This window comes from Schistocerca piceifrons, unplaced genomic scaffold (assembly GCF_021461385.2).
Source record: "Schistocerca piceifrons isolate TAMUIC-IGC-003096 unplaced genomic scaffold, iqSchPice1.1 HiC_scaffold_1684, whole genome shotgun sequence".
In the NCBI taxonomy this organism is placed as follows: domain Eukaryota; kingdom Metazoa; phylum Arthropoda; class Insecta; order Orthoptera; family Acrididae; genus Schistocerca; species Schistocerca piceifrons.
The window spans coordinates 410,955-430,256 of NW_025727550.1; the positions used below are offsets into that span (position 1 = coordinate 410,955).

The 19,302-nt window shown below is 49.8% G+C and overlaps 13 non-coding genes across 13 annotated transcripts; 9 read left to right on the top strand and 4 right to left on the bottom strand.

Annotated features, from left to right (window-relative positions):
- The first annotated feature begins 72 nt into the window (after positions 1-72).
- On the top strand, positions 73-144 carry Trnad-guc. Its single transcript has one exon. It is a non-coding gene; the product is annotated as a tRNA-Asp (tRNA).
- Positions 145-726: 582 nt separating this feature from the next.
- Positions 727-799, bottom strand: Trnar-acg. The gene has a single exon. It is a non-coding gene; the product is annotated as a tRNA-Arg (tRNA).
- Positions 800-1,240: 441 nt separating this feature from the next.
- On the top strand, positions 1,241-1,332 carry Trnai-uau. Its single transcript is given in 2 exon segments — positions 1,241-1,278; positions 1,297-1,332. It is a non-coding gene; the product is annotated as a tRNA-Ile (tRNA).
- Positions 1,333-1,443: 111 nt separating this feature from the next.
- On the top strand, positions 1,444-1,515 carry Trnad-guc. The gene has a single exon. It is a non-coding gene; the product is annotated as a tRNA-Asp (tRNA).
- Positions 1,516-2,097: 582 nt separating this feature from the next.
- On the bottom strand, positions 2,098-2,170 carry Trnar-acg. The gene has a single exon. It is a non-coding gene; the product is annotated as a tRNA-Arg (tRNA).
- Positions 2,171-2,611: 441 nt separating this feature from the next.
- Positions 2,612-2,703, top strand: Trnai-uau. The gene is given in 2 exon segments: positions 2,612-2,649; positions 2,668-2,703. It is a non-coding gene; the product is annotated as a tRNA-Ile (tRNA).
- Positions 2,704-8,233: 5,530 nt separating this feature from the next.
- Positions 8,234-8,305, top strand: Trnad-guc. Its single transcript has one exon. It is a non-coding gene; the product is annotated as a tRNA-Asp (tRNA).
- Positions 8,306-8,887: 582 nt separating this feature from the next.
- Positions 8,888-8,960, bottom strand: Trnar-acg. Its single transcript has one exon. It is a non-coding gene; the product is annotated as a tRNA-Arg (tRNA).
- Positions 8,961-9,401: 441 nt separating this feature from the next.
- On the top strand, positions 9,402-9,493 carry Trnai-uau. Its single transcript is given in 2 exon segments — positions 9,402-9,439; positions 9,458-9,493. It is a non-coding gene; the product is annotated as a tRNA-Ile (tRNA).
- Positions 9,494-15,023: 5,530 nt separating this feature from the next.
- Trnad-guc lies at positions 15,024-15,095 on the top strand. The gene has a single exon. It is a non-coding gene; the product is annotated as a tRNA-Asp (tRNA).
- A 582-nt stretch (positions 15,096-15,677) lies between these two features.
- Trnar-acg lies at positions 15,678-15,750 on the bottom strand. The gene has a single exon. It is a non-coding gene; the product is annotated as a tRNA-Arg (tRNA).
- A 441-nt stretch (positions 15,751-16,191) lies between these two features.
- Trnai-uau lies at positions 16,192-16,283 on the top strand. The gene is given in 2 exon segments: positions 16,192-16,229; positions 16,248-16,283. It is a non-coding gene; the product is annotated as a tRNA-Ile (tRNA).
- A 111-nt stretch (positions 16,284-16,394) lies between these two features.
- Trnad-guc lies at positions 16,395-16,466 on the top strand. Its single transcript has one exon. It is a non-coding gene; the product is annotated as a tRNA-Asp (tRNA).
- Positions 16,467-19,302: the final 2,836 nt, after the last annotated feature.

Genomic DNA, 19,302 nt, shown 5'->3' on the forward strand with positions numbered 1-19,302 from the left:
ACGCTAGATTTGAGATGTATCACCTACTTGAGAATCATAAGTGAGCGTGCATTGTAGGTACCGAATGCGTATTCCTCGGTAGTATAGTGGTTAGTATCCCCGCCTGTCACGCGGGAGGCCGGGGTTCGATTCCCCACCGGGGAGGTGCGATTTTTATATCGCAAAAGTTGCACGTGTGGCCCGAAAGGACATTAACGTTGTGATCGAGAAATGTAGTTGCTGCAGAATCGTAAGAAAGTCTGCGTCTTAGGAAGTGTTTCTCGTATTCTTCACACCACGTCGTCGTCATTTCAGAACTTACAGGGTTTGCTGTTGACGCTGAATCATCGCACCCGAGGCTTAGTGAACGAGCTCGAAGCACCCAAGAAAAAGAATAATTTTAGCAGAGCGTGGTTTCGATCCACGGACCTCTGGGTTATGGGCCCAGCACGCTTCCACTGCGCCACTCTGCTGCGTGGAGGTGTTCGCCCTCTGCGGTGCGTGACATGGGACACTTGGAAAAGCGTTGTCTGCGTCGCGTACCGATTAATTAACTGTGTGACATCTCTCAGCTTGACTTGTCTCGACTTTGCTCGACTGACGCTACGCTGACGCTTGCACGAAGCGATATTTACCACGATCGTCTCGAGATGCAGCTGCGAGATGCTCAGGATTGACATTGCACTGCACGCAGGTGGAAACATTCGAACGCACTGCCTAGCTACGCGCCCGCAACTAACAAAATGCCGACCCTGCCAGGATTCGAACCTGGAATCTTCTGATCCGTAGTCAGACGCGTTATCCGTTGCGCCACAGGGCCACTGTTCGCGTTTCGTAATGAGAGGCGGGTACACATCGCGGAGCAACGTGTTCTCGGTGGCTCGCCAACTGCGTGTCGTCCACTGACAACGGCGGCGCGGCCACTCCGGTCTTCCGCACTCTGCAGGGAGCTGCCAAGGAAGGCATCTCTCCTCTAGCTGGTCGGCCATGGTGCGCCTGCATAGCTTAGAGCTTGCCACACATCTGCCCTCGCCGTTGGACAGGTAGGAGACGGCAAGGCGCGCGTTTTCTGCAATTTTTCGGTGATGACAAGCGGCTGATATGCTTGTAAGTGTAGCATATGAAACAAGAATCGTATGAAGCATCCGTAGACGGGTGCTAATGTCGCAGTATGGCCGCAGGTGACGGTCGCATGATGGATCTGTAGCCACAACAGGTTGGCAGCAAAGCGTATACCGCTAACTGAAAGCACCCTGCTGTAGCCCCAGTGGCGCAATTGGTTAGCGCACGGTACTTATAAGGCAGTAGCCGTGAGCAATGCCGGGGTTGTGAGTTCGAGCCTCACCTGGGGCATACTTCTATTTCGTAGCAGCTGACTCTGAAAGCATCGGGACGCTAGATTTGAGATGTATCACCTACTTGAGAATCATAAGTGAGCGTGCATTGTAGGTACCGAATGCGTATTCCTCGGTAGTATAGTGGTTAGTATCCCCGCCTGTCACGCGGGAGGCCGGGGTTCGATTCCCCACCGGGGAGGTGCGATTTTTATATCGCAAAAGTTGCACGTGTGGCCCGAAAGGACATTAACGTTGTGATCGAGAAATGTAGTTGCTGCAGAATCGTAAGAAAGTCTGCGTCTTAGGAAGTGTTTCTCGTATTCTTCACACCACGTCGTCGTCATTTCAGAACTTACAGGGTTTGCTGTTGACGCTGAATCATCGCACCCGAGGCTTAGTGAACGAGCTCGAAGCACCCAAGAAAAAGAATAATTTTAGCAGAGCGTGGTTTCGATCCACGGACCTCTGGGTTATGGGCCCAGCACGCTTCCACTGCGCCACTCTGCTGCGTGGAGGTGTTCGCCCTCTGCGGTGCGTGACATGGGACACTTGGAAAAGCGTTGTCTGCGTCGCGTACCGATTAATTAACTGTGTGACATCTCTCAGCTTGACTTGTCTCGACTTTGCTCGACTGACGCTACGCTGACGCTTGCACGAAGCGATATTTACCACGATCGTCTCGAGATGCAGCTGCGAGATGCTCAGGATTGACATTGCACTGCACGCAGGTGGAAACATTCGAACGCACTGCCTAGCTACGCGCCCGCAACTAACAAAATGCCGACCCTGCCAGGATTCGAACCTGGAATCTTCTGATCCGTAGTCAGACGCGTTATCCGTTGCGCCACAGGGCCACTGTTCGCGTTTCGTAATGAGAGGCGGTTACACATCGCGGAGCGACGTGTTCGCGGTGGCTCGCCAACTGCGTGTCGTCCACTGACAACGGCGGCGCGGCCACTCCGGTCTTCCGCACTCTGCAGGGAGCTGCCAAGGAAGGCATCTCTCCTCTAGCTGGTCGGCCATGGTGCGCCTGCATAGCTTAGAGCTTGCCACACATCTGCCCTCGCCGTTGGACAGGTAGGAGACGGCAAGGCGCGCGTTTTCTGCAATTTTTCGGTGATGACAAGCGGCTGATATGCTTGTAAGTGTAGCATATGAAACAAGAATCGTATGAAGCATCCGTAGACGGGTGCTAAAGTCGCAGTATGGCCGCAGGTGACGGTCGTATGATGGATCTGTAGCCACAACAGGTTGGCAGCAAAGCGAATACCGCTAACTGAAAGCACCCTGCTGTAGCCGCAGTGGCGCAATTGGTTAGCGCACGGTACTTATAAGGCAGTAGCCGTGAGCAATGCCGGGGTTGTGAGTTCGAGCCTCACCTGGGGCATACTTTTATTTCGTAGCAGCTGACTCTGAAAGCATCGGGACGCTAGATTTGAGATGTATCACCTACTTGAGAATCATAAGTGAGCGTGCATTGTAGGTACGGATTGCGTATTCCTCGGTAGTATAGTGGTTAGTTCCGCTTTAGACGCCGTGCAGTGTGGACGTGCCTAGTCTTCCGCTCCGCCGTAGCGTTACGTATAGTGGACTATCGTTTTTGTTTACGTGTTGTGTTGCAACTTCTGTGAGTGTTTCTCCGTCGTTGTTTCGTACCTTGTGTTACTTTCTGTCCTTATTTCAGTGTTTTTTGTGTAGCGGTTTCGACCGCATATTTTGAAAATGTCGTCTCAGGTTATTCCTCGTCAGGCTACAGTTAGTTTTGCTTTTGACAAGTCAACCCGCCATGTGCAACCTAGTTCTCTTGAGATTCATGATTGGTTGGTAGATACCTTTGGTGTTCATTCGGATCAGGTGCACACTGCTTATTTTGATACCGAACTGTATGTTTTCTTTGTTAAGTTTATGGACCCACTTCAGGTTGATAAAATTCTTTCTAAATATGGTCATCAAGTTCTCTTTCGGCATCGGGATGATTCTGTAAGTACCGTGCTGCTTTCCAATGCTTCCATCACGTATACCAATGTTCGTGTTTACAACCTTCCACCGGAGGTGGATAATGTCTATCTTAAGGAGGGTCTACAGAAGTATGGTGATGTAAAGAGCATTCGCCTTGAACGCTGGTCAAGCCAACATCGCCTGCAATGTTACAGTGGTATTCGTTCAGTCGAAATGCACGTTAAGCAGAATATTCCATCTCACCTGCAGATCGGTGGATATCGTGTCCATGTAACATATAGTGGTCAGGTGGGCACCTGTTTTTTGTGCAATGAAAGTGGTCACGTGCGTACCGACTGTCCGCGGAGAGTTTTTGTTTTAAAAAATTCTCTCGAACAGCGTCGCAAGTTAACGGTCGCTGCCCTCGTTGCAGGTGGTTCTGCTCTTGGTGTAGCACAGTCCAGTGGTAGTAGCGCCCCGCCACAGGTTTTGCGCACCCCTGATACAGAATTTCCTCCTTTGCGTGCTAAATCTGATGTTGTTCCGTCTGTCCCTCAGGTGGGTGTGCCACTTTTGAATAATAAGAGGCGTCGCCCACACGATGGAAATAGTACGGATGAGGATCTCCCTGAGATGCCCCAGTCCGAGCGACCGGCATCCTCCGAGCCACTGTGTACTGTAGCTGCTCCCTGCCCTCCTGAGGTAGCGGTTCCGGTGGCGGCTGCTGGCGCCCCTCCGGCCTCCGACGCAGCCTCTCTCGCGTCGGGTCGTCGGTCGGGCCTGTTGGCGCCGTCTTCCGAACCGACTTCGATGTCACAACAAGTGGAGCCGCGACAACTTCCTGCTTCGCTGCCCCATACCTCTGCCAGCGGAGCTGCTCCGCTTCCTTCCAACTCTGCGGCCTCGGACCTTCCTGCTCACGTTTCGCCTCCGTGCAGTCCATGTTTGCCGGAAGCTAGTGCAGGTGTTGACCATTCCGTTTTGTCGGATGTTTCCCCCGCGACCCCGGATCCCGCATGTGGACCGGCGCGGGTGGTGTCGGATACAGAACTTGACCCTCCTACGTCACCGGCGGCTGCAGTTTCCTTGCCCGTCAGCCGACGCAAGTTACGCGTTCAGCCGAACGTTAATGCTGTTCGTAAAAAACCGAAACGTAAGGGATCCGCGGAACGGGGTAGCAGTCCCCCTCCCTCGGATGCCTCCGTCACCCCTGCTATGGACTGTGACGCTGGTGCGTCGGTGTAGGTGATTTGTTTTCTCGCTTTTCTCTCTATGGTTCAAGCATACACCTTTCTTACCTTAAATGTTAACCGTATTGAGTCCGACGTTCGCATTGCCTCTTTGCGGCAGTTTATTTACGACGCCTGTGCGGACGTAGTGTTTTTGCAGGAAGTGTTGTTTTCTGATCTCTCTCTACCTGGATTTCAAACTGTTTTTAATGTCGCGCCGGAATATTCAACAGGAACTGCTCTTTTCTTTCGAGAGGGCATTCCTATTACTGACATTGAATTCCTTGACTCTGGCCGTGGGATTGGTTGTCGTCTTTTTGATCTCCGCCTCGTTGTTTTGTATGCCCCCTCTGGTTCGGGTCACACTGTGGCTCGATCGCGCTTTTATAAAGAAGAGCTTATTTATCTTTTGCGCCAGAGTCCTCGGAGTCTCCTGCTCGGAGGCGATTTTAATTGTGTTTTACGCCCTGCAGACCAGTCCCCCAATTTTAATTATTGCCGTGAATTACATGACTTAGTTCGTACGATGCATCTGCGTGATGTTTGGGAACACAAATATCCAACCCTGGTGAAATATACGTTTTTTACCGCGTCCTCATGCAGTAGACTCGACAGATTCTATTTATCTGATTTTTTATGTGATAAAATTCTTTCTGTCGATGTTATTCCTACTAGTTTTTCTGACCATTGTGCTTTTACTGCAACTGTAAATCTTAGTCGCCAACCTGCAACACTTTATCGTTCCCAGTGGATGTTAAATGTTTCCCACCTTGCCGACAGTGCTATGGATGATGTTATAAGTGGCGTGTGGGAGCGATGTCTTCGCTCTGTCCCGCGATACCCCTCCTTGCTGGTTTGGTGGACTGCGTTTGCCAAGCCCAAGATTCGTCAGACTTTGATTTTCTACTGTGCTGCTAGGACGCGTGATTTTAAGAACACGTATGAATATTACTACTCTGTCCTGCGTGAACTATATGACGCGGCGGGTACCTCTCCACTGCGGATCCATGATGTTCGTCGTATTAAAGCCAAGCTCTTGAGCCTTAAACGACGACAGATGGATGGTCTGCGAGTTAAGTCGAAACCTCACTCTCTTGTTGAAGGTGAACTGACATCCTTGTACCACCTGCTACGGCATCAGACTCGTCGTCGTCGCTCCTTCATCTCTTCTCTTACGGTGGATGATGGGCGACAGCTTAGTGCACAGGAGGAAATGGTTCGTGCTCTTCATCAGTATTACACTAGTCTCTATTCTGCCGATGATTCTGGTGAGTCTCTTTCGGATGATGTCTTTGGGGATCTAACTGCGACGATCGCGCCTGACGCGAACGGCGAATTTCTCCGGGAGTTCCAGGTAGATGATGTTTTCGATTTTATTGCTCGCTCTCCGTCCAGTAAATCGCCGGGTCCAGACGGCCTGCCTAAAGAATTTTATCTCCGTTTTTGGCCTCTTTTGGGTGGCATTTTTACGCAGATTTTAAATGAGATTGTCAGAGGGATGGATGTGCCTGCCGATTTTAAAGTAGGGAAAATTGTTTTAATTCCGAAGTCCTCTGGTCGTTTATCTGCTGCCAATCTTCGTCCGCTCACATTGCTGAATTTTGACTATAAGACAGCTGCTAGAGCGCTCAATAGCCGGCTGTCTTCTCTGCTTCGGGGTGTGATTGGTGCACATCAATGTTGTTTTCATGATAGATCTATTCTGACACCAGTAGCCGAATATCGGGATGTTGTCTCGGTTGCGGCGGTTACAAACGTACATTGTGCCTTTGCCTTCCTTGATTTTTATAAGGCTTTTGATCACGTCAGTCATGTGTTTTTAGATCGTGTTTTAGGTACAATAGGTTTTAACGCTTCATCACGTGGTGTTCTTGGCATTTTGTACAGGGGAATAACAGCTCGGGTGTCAGTCAATGGGCAGCTGACGCCGCCCATTGCTATCCGCCGCGGAGTGCCTCAGGGTAGTCCGCTCTCTATGTCTTTATTCGTTTTGTCCCTGGAACCGCTGCTTCGGACTATTGCTCTCAAGCTTCAGGGTATGTCCCTCTCTGGTGGGAAGCTCTCGGTTAAGGCATATGCGGATGATGTCGTTGTTCTCCTCCGTCAACGAGATGATATCCCGTTGTTGAAAGGGGCAGTTGATGCATACTGTCGTGTCTCTGGAGCGCGTCTCAATCAGGGTAAATGTAAGTTCCTTGATATTCGAGGATTTCGCGATGCTGACGTCCCTTGGGCCACTTTTGTCGATCGCCATACGTCCTTGGGGATTATCATTGATCGGTGTCCTCTAAAAATGGCGGCTCTCAATTGGAAATCTGTCACCGAGAAGATACAGGGGGCTCTGATGGTCCATGAGCAGCGCTCTGCTACCATTTTGCAAAAAGTCAGAATTTTAGACACCTACGTCCTATGTAAAGCTTATTATGTTGCTCAGCTGTTCCCACTTCCCATGATGGTGGCGAAAAGGTTGCGCCAATTGTCTAGCAGGTTTATATGGAAGGGCCATCTATTCAAGTTACGTTACGAGGTAATGACGAAACCGCGTCTCTCCGGAGGCTTGGGCCTCTCTGACATTACTCGCAAGGCGTCTGCTTTGTACGTCCGCCGAACGACTCTAATTGTTACGCAAGAAGTGACTTCAATTACATCCAGGCTTTTTACTGTTGTGCGTCCGGCGAGCCTTGCTCCACCTGTCGATGTCGGACGCCTAAATTTTAAGTTGAAACACATTCGGGAATTTTACATTGCGGTGAGTTACCTCGGTGACGTCTTCTTGCGGCGACCGGTGCCAACGACCAAGAGCTTGATTGCCCGCTGGGAGGGGCTGGCCAGTCCCAATCCAATAGAACTGGCGTCTCCATCCGTGTCCTGGAGGAACGTCTGGAAGAACGTTAGTCTGCCGATCCACTCTATGGCCGTGGCGTCCACGTGGTATAGGGTAATAAATAATTTGGTTCCCACCAATGTACGACTGCACCGTATTGGTCTTTCTGACACGGACACCTGTACTCGGTGTGGTCTCCTGGATACCCTTGAACATCGATTCACCTGCTGTGGGCACCTTGCTAATTGGCGTTGGCTCAGGAAACAACTTGCTTTTGTCACTAGGTCTGCTGAAGCCGCTTATACTATTGACATCATCGTCCGGCCCGATTCTTCCTTTTTTCCGCGGACGAAGCTCCATACCGTCATGTGGTTGATTGGCCATTTCGTACATTTTGTCAACAGTTGTCATGAAGAGGATGGACACCTAGCGTTTCGGCAGTACATGCTTACTGCTTACTGGCAGCGCTTGCGATTGCCAGGCCTCCGAGATGATTTTGCCAATATGCTTAGCCTGACATTTGAAAGAGAGGGTGTTGGCTAAGGTCACCTGTGTGAGCCATTTTCTTTTATACTGTTTCTGAATTTGCCGCCTTTATGTATGTTTCTTCTCTACACCAGGACTGAAGTTTTCGTGTTTTTAACCTTTATTTCAGTAAGCAGTCTACATTATATAGTCCTGTTTTAGGATTTTAATTTCAGTACTGTACTTCTTTTGAAGAAAAAAAAAAAAAAAAAATTGGTTAGCGCACGGTACTTATAAGGCAGTAGCCGTGAGCAATGCCGGGGTTGTGAGTTCGAGCCTCACCTGCGGCATACTTTTATTTCGTAGCAGCTGACTCTGAAAGCATCGGGACGCTAGATTTGAGATGTATCACCTACTTGAGAATCATAAGTGAGCGTGCATTGTAGGTACGGATTGCGTATTCCTCGGTAGTATAGTGGTTTGTATCCCCGCCTGTCACGCGGGAGACCGGGGTTCGATTCCCCGCCGGAGAGGTGCGATTTTTATATCGCAAAAGTTGCACGTGTGGCCCGAAAGGACATTAACGTTGTGATCGAGAAATGTAGTTGCTGCAGAATCGTAAGAAAGTCTGCGTCTTAGGAAGTGTTTCTCGTATTCTTCACACCACGTCGTCGTCGTTTCAGAACTTACAGGGTTTGCTGTTGACGCTGAATCATCGCACCCGAGGCTTAGTGAACGAGCTCGAAGCACCCAAGAAAAAGAATAATTTTAGCAGAGCGTGGTTTCGATCCACGGACCTCTGGGTTATGGGCCCAGCACGCTTCCACTGCGCCACTCTGCTGCGTGGAGGTGTTCGCCCTCTGCGGTGCGTGACATGGGACACTTGGAAAAGCGTTGTCTGCGTCGCGTACCGATTAATTAACTGTGTGACATCTCTCAGCTTGACTTGTCTCGACTTTGCTCGACTGACGCTACGCTGACGCTTGCACGAAGCGATATTTACCACGATCGTCTCGAGATGCAGCTGCGAGATGCTCAGGATTGACATTGCACTGCACGCAGGTGGAAACATTCGAACGCACTGCCTAGCTACGCGCCCGCAACTAACAAAATGCCGACCCTGCCAGGATTCGAACCTGGAATCTTCTGATCCGTAGTCAGACGCGTTATCCGTTGCGCCACAGGGCCACTGTTCGCGTTTCGTAATGAGAGGCGGTTACACATCGCGGAGCGACGTGTTCGCGGTGGCTCGCCAACTGCGTGTCGTCCACTGACAACGGCGGCGCGGCCACTCCGGTCTTCCGCACTCTGCAGGGAGCTGCCAAGGAAGGCATCTCTCCTCTAGCTGGTCGGCCATGGTGCGCCTGCATAGCTTAGAGCTTGCCACACATCTGCCCTCGCCGTTGGACAGGTAGGAGACGGCAAGGCGCGCGTTTTCTGCAATTTTTCGGTGATGACAAGCGGCTGATATGCTTGTAAGTGTAGCATATGAAACAAGAATCGTATGAAGCATCCGTAGACGGGTGCTAAAGTCGCAGTATGGCCGCAGGTGACGGTCGTATGATGGATCTGTAGCCACAACAGGTTGGCAGCAAAGCGAATACCGCTAACTGAAAGCACCCTGCTGTAGCCGCAGTGGCGCAATTGGTTAGCGCACGGTACTTATAAGGCAGTAGCCGTGAGCAATGCCGGGGTTGTGAGTTCGAGCCTCACCTGGGGCATACTTTTATTTCGTAGCAGCTGACTCTGAAAGCATCGGGACGCTAGATTTGAGATGTATCACCTACTTGAGAATCATAAGTGAGCGTGCATTGTAGGTACGGATTGCGTATTCCTCGGTAGTATAGTGGTTAGTTCCGCTTTAGACGCCGTGCAGTGTGGACGTGCCTAGTCTTCCGCTCCGCCGTAGCGTTACGTATAGTGGACTATCGTTTTTGTTTACGTGTTGTGTTGCAACTTCTGTGAGTGTTTCTCCGTCGTTGTTTCGTACCTTGTGTTACTTTCTGTCCTTATTTCAGTGTTTTTTGTGTAGCGGTTTCGACCGCATATTTTGAAAATGTCGTCTCAGGTTATTCCTCGTCAGGCTACAGTTAGTTTTGCTTTTGACAAGTCAACCCGCCATGTGCAACCTAGTTCTCTTGAGATTCATGATTGGTTGGTAGATACCTTTGGTGTTCATTCGGATCAGGTGCACACTGCTTATTTTGATACCGAACTGTATGTTTTCTTTGTTAAGTTTATGGACCCACTTCAGGTTGATAAAATTCTTTCTAAATATGGTCATCAAGTTCTCTTTCGGCATCGGGATGATTCTGTAAGTACCGTGCTGCTTTCCAATGCTTCCATCACGTATACCAATGTTCGTGTTTACAACCTTCCACCGGAGGTGGATAATGTCTATCTTAAGGAGGGTCTACAGAAGTATGGTGATGTAAAGAGCATTCGCCTTGAACGCTGGTCAAGCCAACATCGCCTGCAATGTTACAGTGGTATTCGTTCAGTCGAAATGCACGTTAAGCAGAATATTCCATCTCACCTGCAGATCGGTGGATATCGTGTCCATGTAACATATAGTGGTCAGGTGGGCACCTGTTTTTTGTGCAATGAAAGTGGTCACGTGCGTACCGACTGTCCGCGGAGAGTTTTTGTTTTAAAAAATTCTCTCGAACAGCGTCGCAAGTTAACGGTCGCTGCCCTCGTTGCAGGTGGTTCTGCTCTTGGTGTAGCACAGTCCAGTGGTAGTAGCGCCCCGCCACAGGTTTTGCGCACCCCTGATACAGAATTTCCTCCTTTGCGTGCTAAATCTGATGTTGTTCCGTCTGTCCCTCAGGTGGGTGTGCCACTTTTGAATAATAAGAGGCGTCGCCCACACGATGGAAATAGTACGGATGAGGATCTCCCTGAGATGCCCCAGTCCGAGCGACCGGCATCCTCCGAGCCACTGTGTACTGTAGCTGCTCCCTGCCCTCCTGAGGTAGCGGTTCCGGTGGCGGCTGCTGGCGCCCCTCCGGCCTCCGACGCAGCCTCTCTCGCGTCGGGTCGTCGGTCGGGCCTGTTGGCGCCGTCTTCCGAACCGACTTCGATGTCACAACAAGTGGAGCCGCGACAACTTCCTGCTTCGCTGCCCCATACCTCTGCCAGCGGAGCTGCTCCGCTTCCTTCCAACTCTGCGGCCTCGGACCTTCCTGCTCACGTTTCGCCTCCGTGCAGTCCATGTTTGCCGGAAGCTAGTGCAGGTGTTGACCATTCCGTTTTGTCGGATGTTTCCCCCGCGACCCCGGATCCCGCATGTGGACCGGCGCGGGTGGTGTCGGATACAGAACTTGACCCTCCTACGTCACCGGCGGCTGCAGTTTCCTTGCCCGTCAGCCGACGCAAGTTACGCGTTCAGCCGAACGTTAATGCTGTTCGTAAAAAACCGAAACGTAAGGGATCCGCGGAACGGGGTAGCAGTCCCCCTCCCTCGGATGCCTCCGTCACCCCTGCTATGGACTGTGACGCTGGTGCGTCGGTGTAGGTGATTTGTTTTCTCGCTTTTCTCTCTATGGTTCAAGCATACACCTTTCTTACCTTAAATGTTAACCGTATTGAGTCCGACGTTCGCATTGCCTCTTTGCGGCAGTTTATTTACGACGCCTGTGCGGACGTAGTGTTTTTGCAGGAAGTGTTGTTTTCTGATCTCTCTCTACCTGGATTTCAAACTGTTTTTAATGTCGCGCCGGAATATTCAACAGGAACTGCTCTTTTCTTTCGAGAGGGCATTCCTATTACTGACATTGAATTCCTTGACTCTGGCCGTGGGATTGGTTGTCGTCTTTTTGATCTCCGCCTCGTTGTTTTGTATGCCCCCTCTGGTTCGGGTCACACTGTGGCTCGATCGCGCTTTTATAAAGAAGAGCTTATTTATCTTTTGCGCCAGAGTCCTCGGAGTCTCCTGCTCGGAGGCGATTTTAATTGTGTTTTACGCCCTGCAGACCAGTCCCCCAATTTTAATTATTGCCGTGAATTACATGACTTAGTTCGTACGATGCATCTGCGTGATGTTTGGGAACACAAATATCCAACCCTGGTGAAATATACGTTTTTTACCGCGTCCTCATGCAGTAGACTCGACAGATTCTATTTATCTGATTTTTTATGTGATAAAATTCTTTCTGTCGATGTTATTCCTACTAGTTTTTCTGACCATTGTGCTTTTACTGCAACTGTAAATCTTAGTCGCCAACCTGCAACACTTTATCGTTCCCAGTGGATGTTAAATGTTTCCCACCTTGCCGACAGTGCTATGGATGATGTTATAAGTGGCGTGTGGGAGCGATGTCTTCGCTCTGTCCCGCGATACCCCTCCTTGCTGGTTTGGTGGACTGCGTTTGCCAAGCCCAAGATTCGTCAGACTTTGATTTTCTACTGTGCTGCTAGGACGCGTGATTTTAAGAACACGTATGAATATTACTACTCTGTCCTGCGTGAACTATATGACGCGGCGGGTACCTCTCCACTGCGGATCCATGATGTTCGTCGTATTAAAGCCAAGCTCTTGAGCCTTAAACGACGACAGATGGATGGTCTGCGAGTTAAGTCGAAACCTCACTCTCTTGTTGAAGGTGAACTGACATCCTTGTACCACCTGCTACGGCATCAGACTCGTCGTCGTCGCTCCTTCATCTCTTCTCTTACGGTGGATGATGGGCGACAGCTTAGTGCACAGGAGGAAATGGTTCGTGCTCTTCATCAGTATTACACTAGTCTCTATTCTGCCGATGATTCTGGTGAGTCTCTTTCGGATGATGTCTTTGGGGATCTAACTGCGACGATCGCGCCTGACGCGAACGGCGAATTTCTCCGGGAGTTCCAGGTAGATGATGTTTTCGATTTTATTGCTCGCTCTCCGTCCAGTAAATCGCCGGGTCCAGACGGCCTGCCTAAAGAATTTTATCTCCGTTTTTGGCCTCTTTTGGGTGGCATTTTTACGCAGATTTTAAATGAGATTGTCAGAGGGATGGATGTGCCTGCCGATTTTAAAGTAGGGAAAATTGTTTTAATTCCGAAGTCCTCTGGTCGTTTATCTGCTGCCAATCTTCGTCCGCTCACATTGCTGAATTTTGACTATAAGACAGCTGCTAGAGCGCTCAATAGCCGGCTGTCTTCTCTGCTTCGGGGTGTGATTGGTGCACATCAATGTTGTTTTCATGATAGATCTATTCTGACACCAGTAGCCGAATATCGGGATGTTGTCTCGGTTGCGGCGGTTACAAACGTACATTGTGCCTTTGCCTTCCTTGATTTTTATAAGGCTTTTGATCACGTCAGTCATGTGTTTTTAGATCGTGTTTTAGGTACAATAGGTTTTAACGCTTCATCACGTGGTGTTCTTGGCATTTTGTACAGGGGAATAACAGCTCGGGTGTCAGTCAATGGGCAGCTGACGCCGCCCATTGCTATCCGCCGCGGAGTGCCTCAGGGTAGTCCGCTCTCTATGTCTTTATTCGTTTTGTCCCTGGAACCGCTGCTTCGGACTATTGCTCTCAAGCTTCAGGGTATGTCCCTCTCTGGTGGGAAGCTCTCGGTTAAGGCATATGCGGATGATGTCGTTGTTCTCCTCCGTCAACGAGATGATATCCCGTTGTTGAAAGGGGCAGTTGATGCATACTGTCGTGTCTCTGGAGCGCGTCTCAATCAGGGTAAATGTAAGTTCCTTGATATTCGAGGATTTCGCGATGCTGACGTCCCTTGGGCCACTTTTGTCGATCGCCATACGTCCTTGGGGATTATCATTGATCGGTGTCCTCTAAAAATGGCGGCTCTCAATTGGAAATCTGTCACCGAGAAGATACAGGGGGCTCTGATGGTCCATGAGCAGCGCTCTGCTACCATTTTGCAAAAAGTCAGAATTTTAGACACCTACGTCCTATGTAAAGCTTATTATGTTGCTCAGCTGTTCCCACTTCCCATGATGGTGGCGAAAAGGTTGCGCCAATTGTCTAGCAGGTTTATATGGAAGGGCCATCTATTCAAGTTACGTTACGAGGTAATGACGAAACCGCGTCTCTCCGGAGGCTTGGGCCTCTCTGACATTACTCGCAAGGCGTCTGCTTTGTACGTCCGCCGAACGACTCTAATTGTTACGCAAGAAGTGACTTCAATTACATCCAGGCTTTTTACTGTTGTGCGTCCGGCGAGCCTTGCTCCACCTGTCGATGTCGGACGCCTAAATTTTAAGTTGAAACACATTCGGGAATTTTACATTGCGGTGAGTTACCTCGGTGACGTCTTCTTGCGGCGACCGGTGCCAACGACCAAGAGCTTGATTGCCCGCTGGGAGGGGCTGGCCAGTCCCAATCCAATAGAACTGGCGTCTCCATCCGTGTCCTGGAGGAACGTCTGGAAGAACGTTAGTCTGCCGATCCACTCTATGGCCGTGGCGTCCACGTGGTATAGGGTAATAAATAATTTGGTTCCCACCAATGTACGACTGCACCGTATTGGTCTTTCTGACACGGACACCTGTACTCGGTGTGGTCTCCTGGATACCCTTGAACATCGATTCACCTGCTGTGGGCACCTTGCTAATTGGCGTTGGCTCAGGAAACAACTTGCTTTTGTCACTAGGTCTGCTGAAGCCGCTTATACTATTGACATCATCGTCCGGCCCGATTCTTCCTTTTTTCCGCGGACGAAGCTCCATACCGTCATGTGGTTGATTGGCCATTTCGTACATTTTGTCAACAGTTGTCATGAAGAGGATGGACACCTAGCGTTTCGGCAGTACATGCTTACTGCTTACTGGCAGCGCTTGCGATTGCCAGGCCTCCGAGATGATTTTGCCAATATGCTTAGCCTGACATTTGAAAGAGAGGGTGTTGGCTAAGGTCACCTGTGTGAGCCATTTTCTTTTATACTGTTTCTGAATTTGCCGCCTTTATGTATGTTTCTTCTCTACACCAGGACTGAAGTTTTCGTGTTTTTAACCTTTATTTCAGTAAGCAGTCTACATTATATAGTCCTGTTTTAGGATTTTAATTTCAGTACTGTACTTCTTTTGAAGAAAAAAAAAAAAAAAAAATTGGTTAGCGCACGGTACTTATAAGGCAGTAGCCGTGAGCAATGCCGGGGTTGTGAGTTCGAGCCTCACCTGCGGCATACTTTTATTTCGTAGCAGCTGACTCTGAAAGCATCGGGACGCTAGATTTGAGATGTATCACCTACTTGAGAATCATAAGTGAGCGTGCATTGTAGGTACGGATTGCGTATTCCTCGGTAGTATAGTGGTTTGTATCCCCGCCTGTCACGCGGGAGACCGGGGTTCGATTCCCCGCCGGAGAGGTGCGATTTTTATATCGCAAAAGTTGCACGTGTGGCCCGAAAGGACATTAACGTTGTGATCGAGAAATGTAGTTGCTGCAGAATCGTAAGAAAGTCTGCGTCTTAGGAAGTGTTTCTCGTATTCTTCACACCACGTCGTCGTCGTTTCAGAACTTACAGGGTTTGCTGTTGACGCTGAATCATCGCACCCGAGGCTTAGTGAACGAGCTCGAAGCACCCAAGAAAAAGAATAATTTTAGCAGAGCGTGGTTTCGATCCACGGACCTCTGGGTTATGGGCCCAGCACGCTTCCACTGCGCCACTCTGCTGCGTGGAGGTGTTCGCCCTCTGCGGTGCGTGACATGGGACACTTGGAAAAGCGTTGTCTGCGTCGCGTACCGATTAATTAACTGTGTGACATCTCTCAGCTTGACTTGTCTCGACTTTGCTCGACTGACGCTACGCTGACGCTTGCACGAAGCGATATTTACCACGATCGTCTCGAGATGCAGCTGCGAGATGCTCAGGATTGACATTGCACTGCACGCAGGTGGAAACATTCGAACGCACTGCCTAGCTACGCGCCCGCAACTAACAAAATGCCGACCCAGCCAGGATTCGAACCTGGAATCTTCTGATCCGTAGTCAGACGCGTTATCCGTTGCGCCACAGGGCCACTGTTCGCGTTTCGTAATGAGAGGCGGGTACACATCGCGGAGCAACGTGTTCTCGGTGGCTCGCCAACTGCATGTCGTCCACTGACAACGGCGGCGCGGCCACTCCGGTCTTCCGCACTCTGCAGGGAGCTGCCAAGGAAGGCATCTCTCCTCTAGCTGCTCGGCCATGGTGCGCCTGCATAGCTTAGAGCTTGCCACACATCTGCCCTCGCCGTTGGACAGGTAGCAGACGGCAAGGCGCGCGTTTTCTGCAATTTTTCGGTGATGACAAGCGGCTGATATGCTTGTAAGTGTAGCATATGAAACAAGAATCGTATGAAGCATCCGTAGACGGGTGCTAAAGTCGCAGTATGGCCGCAGGTGACGGTCGTATGATGGATCTGTAGCCACAACAGGTTGGCAGCAAAGCGAATACCGCTAACTGAAAGCACCCTGCTGTAGCCCCAGTGGCGCAATTGGTTAGCGCACGGTACTTATAAGGCAGTAGCCGTGAGCAATGCCGGGGTTGTGAGTTCGAGCCTCACCTGGGGCATACTTTTATTTCGTAGCAGCTGACTCTGAAAGCATCGGGACGCTAGATTTGAGATGTATCACCTACTTGAGAATCATAAGTGAGCGTGCATTGTAGGTACGGATTGCGTATTCCTCGGTAGTATAGTGGTTAGTATCCCCGCCTGTCACGCGGGAGACCGGGGTTCGATTCCCCGCTGGGGAGTTGCGATTTTTATATCGCAAAAGTTGCACGTGTGGCCCGAAAGGACATTAACGTTGTGATCGAGAAATGTAGTTGCTGCAGAATCGTAAGAAAGTCTGCGTCTTAGGAAGTGTTTCTCGTATTCTTCACACCACGTCGTCGTCGTTTCAGAACTTACAGGGTTTGCTGTTGACGCTGAATCATCGCACCCGAGGCTTAGTGAACGAGCTCGAAGCACCCAAGAAAAAGAATAATTTTAGCAGAGCGTGGTTTCGATCCACGGACCTCTGGGTTATTTTTTTTTATTTTTTTTTTTACTTATGGATAACTGTGAATCCTCCACTACAGTCCACCGCTCTACCAACTTTTTTTTTTTTTTTTTTTTTTTAACGCTCTCCCAACTTTTTTTTTTTTTATTTTTTTTTTTTTTTTTACAGTACTGAAATTAAAATCCTAAAACATGACTATATAAAGTAGAATTGGCAAAATCATCTCGGAGGCCTGGCAATCGCAAGCGCTGCCAGTAAGCAGTAAGCATGTACTGCCGAAACGCTAGGTGTCCATCCTCTTCATGACAACTGTTGACAAAATGTACGAAATGGCCAATCAACCACATGACGGTATGGAGCTTCGTCCGCGGAAAAAAGGAAGAATCGGGCCGGACGATGATGTCAATAGTATAAGCGGCTTCAGCAGACCTAGTGACAAAAGCAAGTTGTTTCCTGAGCCAACGCCAATTAGCAAGGTGCCCACAGCAGGTGAATCGATGTTCAAGGGTATCCAGGAGACCACACCGAGTACAGGTGTCCGTGTCAGAAAGACCAATACGGTGCAGTCGTACATTGGTGGGAACCAAATTATTTATTACCCTATACCACGTGGACGCCACGGCCATAGAGTGGATCGGCAGACTAACGTTCTTCCAGACGTTCCTCCAGGACACAGATGGAGACGCCAGTTCTATTGGATTGGGACCGGCCAGCCCCTCCCAGCGGGCAATCAAGCCCTTGGTCGTTGGCACCGGTCGCCGCAAGAAGACGTCACCGAGATAACTCACCGCAATGTAAAATTCCCGAATGTGTTTTAACTTAAAATTTAGGCGTCCGACATCGACAGGTGGAGCAAGGCTCTCCGGACGCACAACAGTAAAAAGCCTGGATGTAATTGAAGTCACTTCTTGCGTAACAATTAGAGTCGTTCGGCGGACGTACAAAGCAGACGCCTTGCGAGTAATGTCAGAGAGGCCCAAGCCTCCGGAGAGACGCGGTTTCGTCATTACCTCGTAACGTAACTTGAATAGATGGCCCTTCCATATAAACCTGCTAGACAATTGGCGCAACCTTTTCGCCACCATCATGGGAAGTGGGAACAGCTGAGCAACATAATAAGCTTTACATAGAACGTAGGTGTCTAAAATTCTGACTTTTTGCAAAATGGTAGCAGAGCGCTGCTCATGGACCATCAGAGCCCCCTGTATCTTCTCGGTGACAGATTTCCAATTGAGAGCCGCCATTTTTAGAGGACACCGATCAATGATAATCCCCAAGGACGTATGGCGATCGACAAAAGTGGCCCAAGGGACGTCAGCATCGCGAAATCCTCGAATATTAAGGAGCTTACATTTACCCTGATTGAGACGCGCTCCAGAGACACGACAGTATGCATCAACCGCCCCTTTCAACAACGGGATATCATCACGTTGACGGAGGAGAACAACGACATCATCCGCATATGCCTTAACAGAGAGCTTCCCACCAGAGAGGGACATACCCTGAAGCTTGAGAGCAACAGTCCGAAGCAGCGGTTCCAGGGACAATACGAATAAAGACATAGAGAGCGGACTACCCTGAGGCACTCCGCGGCGGATAGCAATGGGCGGCGTCAGCTGCCCATTGACTGACACCCGAGCTGTTATTCCCCTATACAAATTGCCAAGAACACCACGTGATGAAGCGTTAAAACCTATTGTACCTAAAACACGATCTAAAAACACATGACTGACGTGATCAAAAGCCTTATAAAAATCAAGGAAGGCAAAGGCACAATGTACGTTTGTAACCGCCGCAACCGAGACAACATCCCGATATTCGGCTACTGGTGTCAGAATAGATCTATCATGAAAACAACATTGATGTGCACCAATCACACCCCGAAGCAGAGAAGACAACCGGCTATTGAGCGCTCTAGCAGCTGTCTTATAGTCAAAATTCAGCAATGTGAGCGGACGAAAATTGGCAGCAGATAAACGACCAGAGGACTTCGGGATTAAAACAATTTTCCCTACTTTAAAATCGGCAGGCACATCCATCCCTCTGACAATCTCATTTAAAATCTGCGTAAAAATGCCACCCAAAAGAGGCCAAAAACGGAGATAAAATTCTTTAGGCAGGCCGTCTGGACCCGGCGATTTACTGGACGGAGAGCGAGCAATAAAATCGAAAACATCATCTACCTGGAACTCCCGGAGAAATTCGCCGTTCGCGTCAGGCGCGATCGTCGCAGTTAGATCCCCAAAGACATCATCCGAAAGAGACTCACCAGAATCATCGGCAGAATATAGACTAGTGTAATACTGATGAAGAGCACGAACCATTGCCTCCTGTGCAATAAGCTGTCGCCCATCATCCACCGTAAGAGAAGAGATGAAGGAGCGACGACGACGAGTCTGATGCCGTAGCAGGTGGTACAAGGATGTCAGTTCACCTTCAACAAGAGAGTGAGGTTTCGACTTAACTCGCAGACCATCCATCTGTCGTCGTTTAAGGCTCAAGAGCTTGGCTTTAATACGACGAACATCATGGATCCGCAGTGGAGAGGTACCCGCCGCGTCATATAGTTCACGCAGGACAGAGTAGTA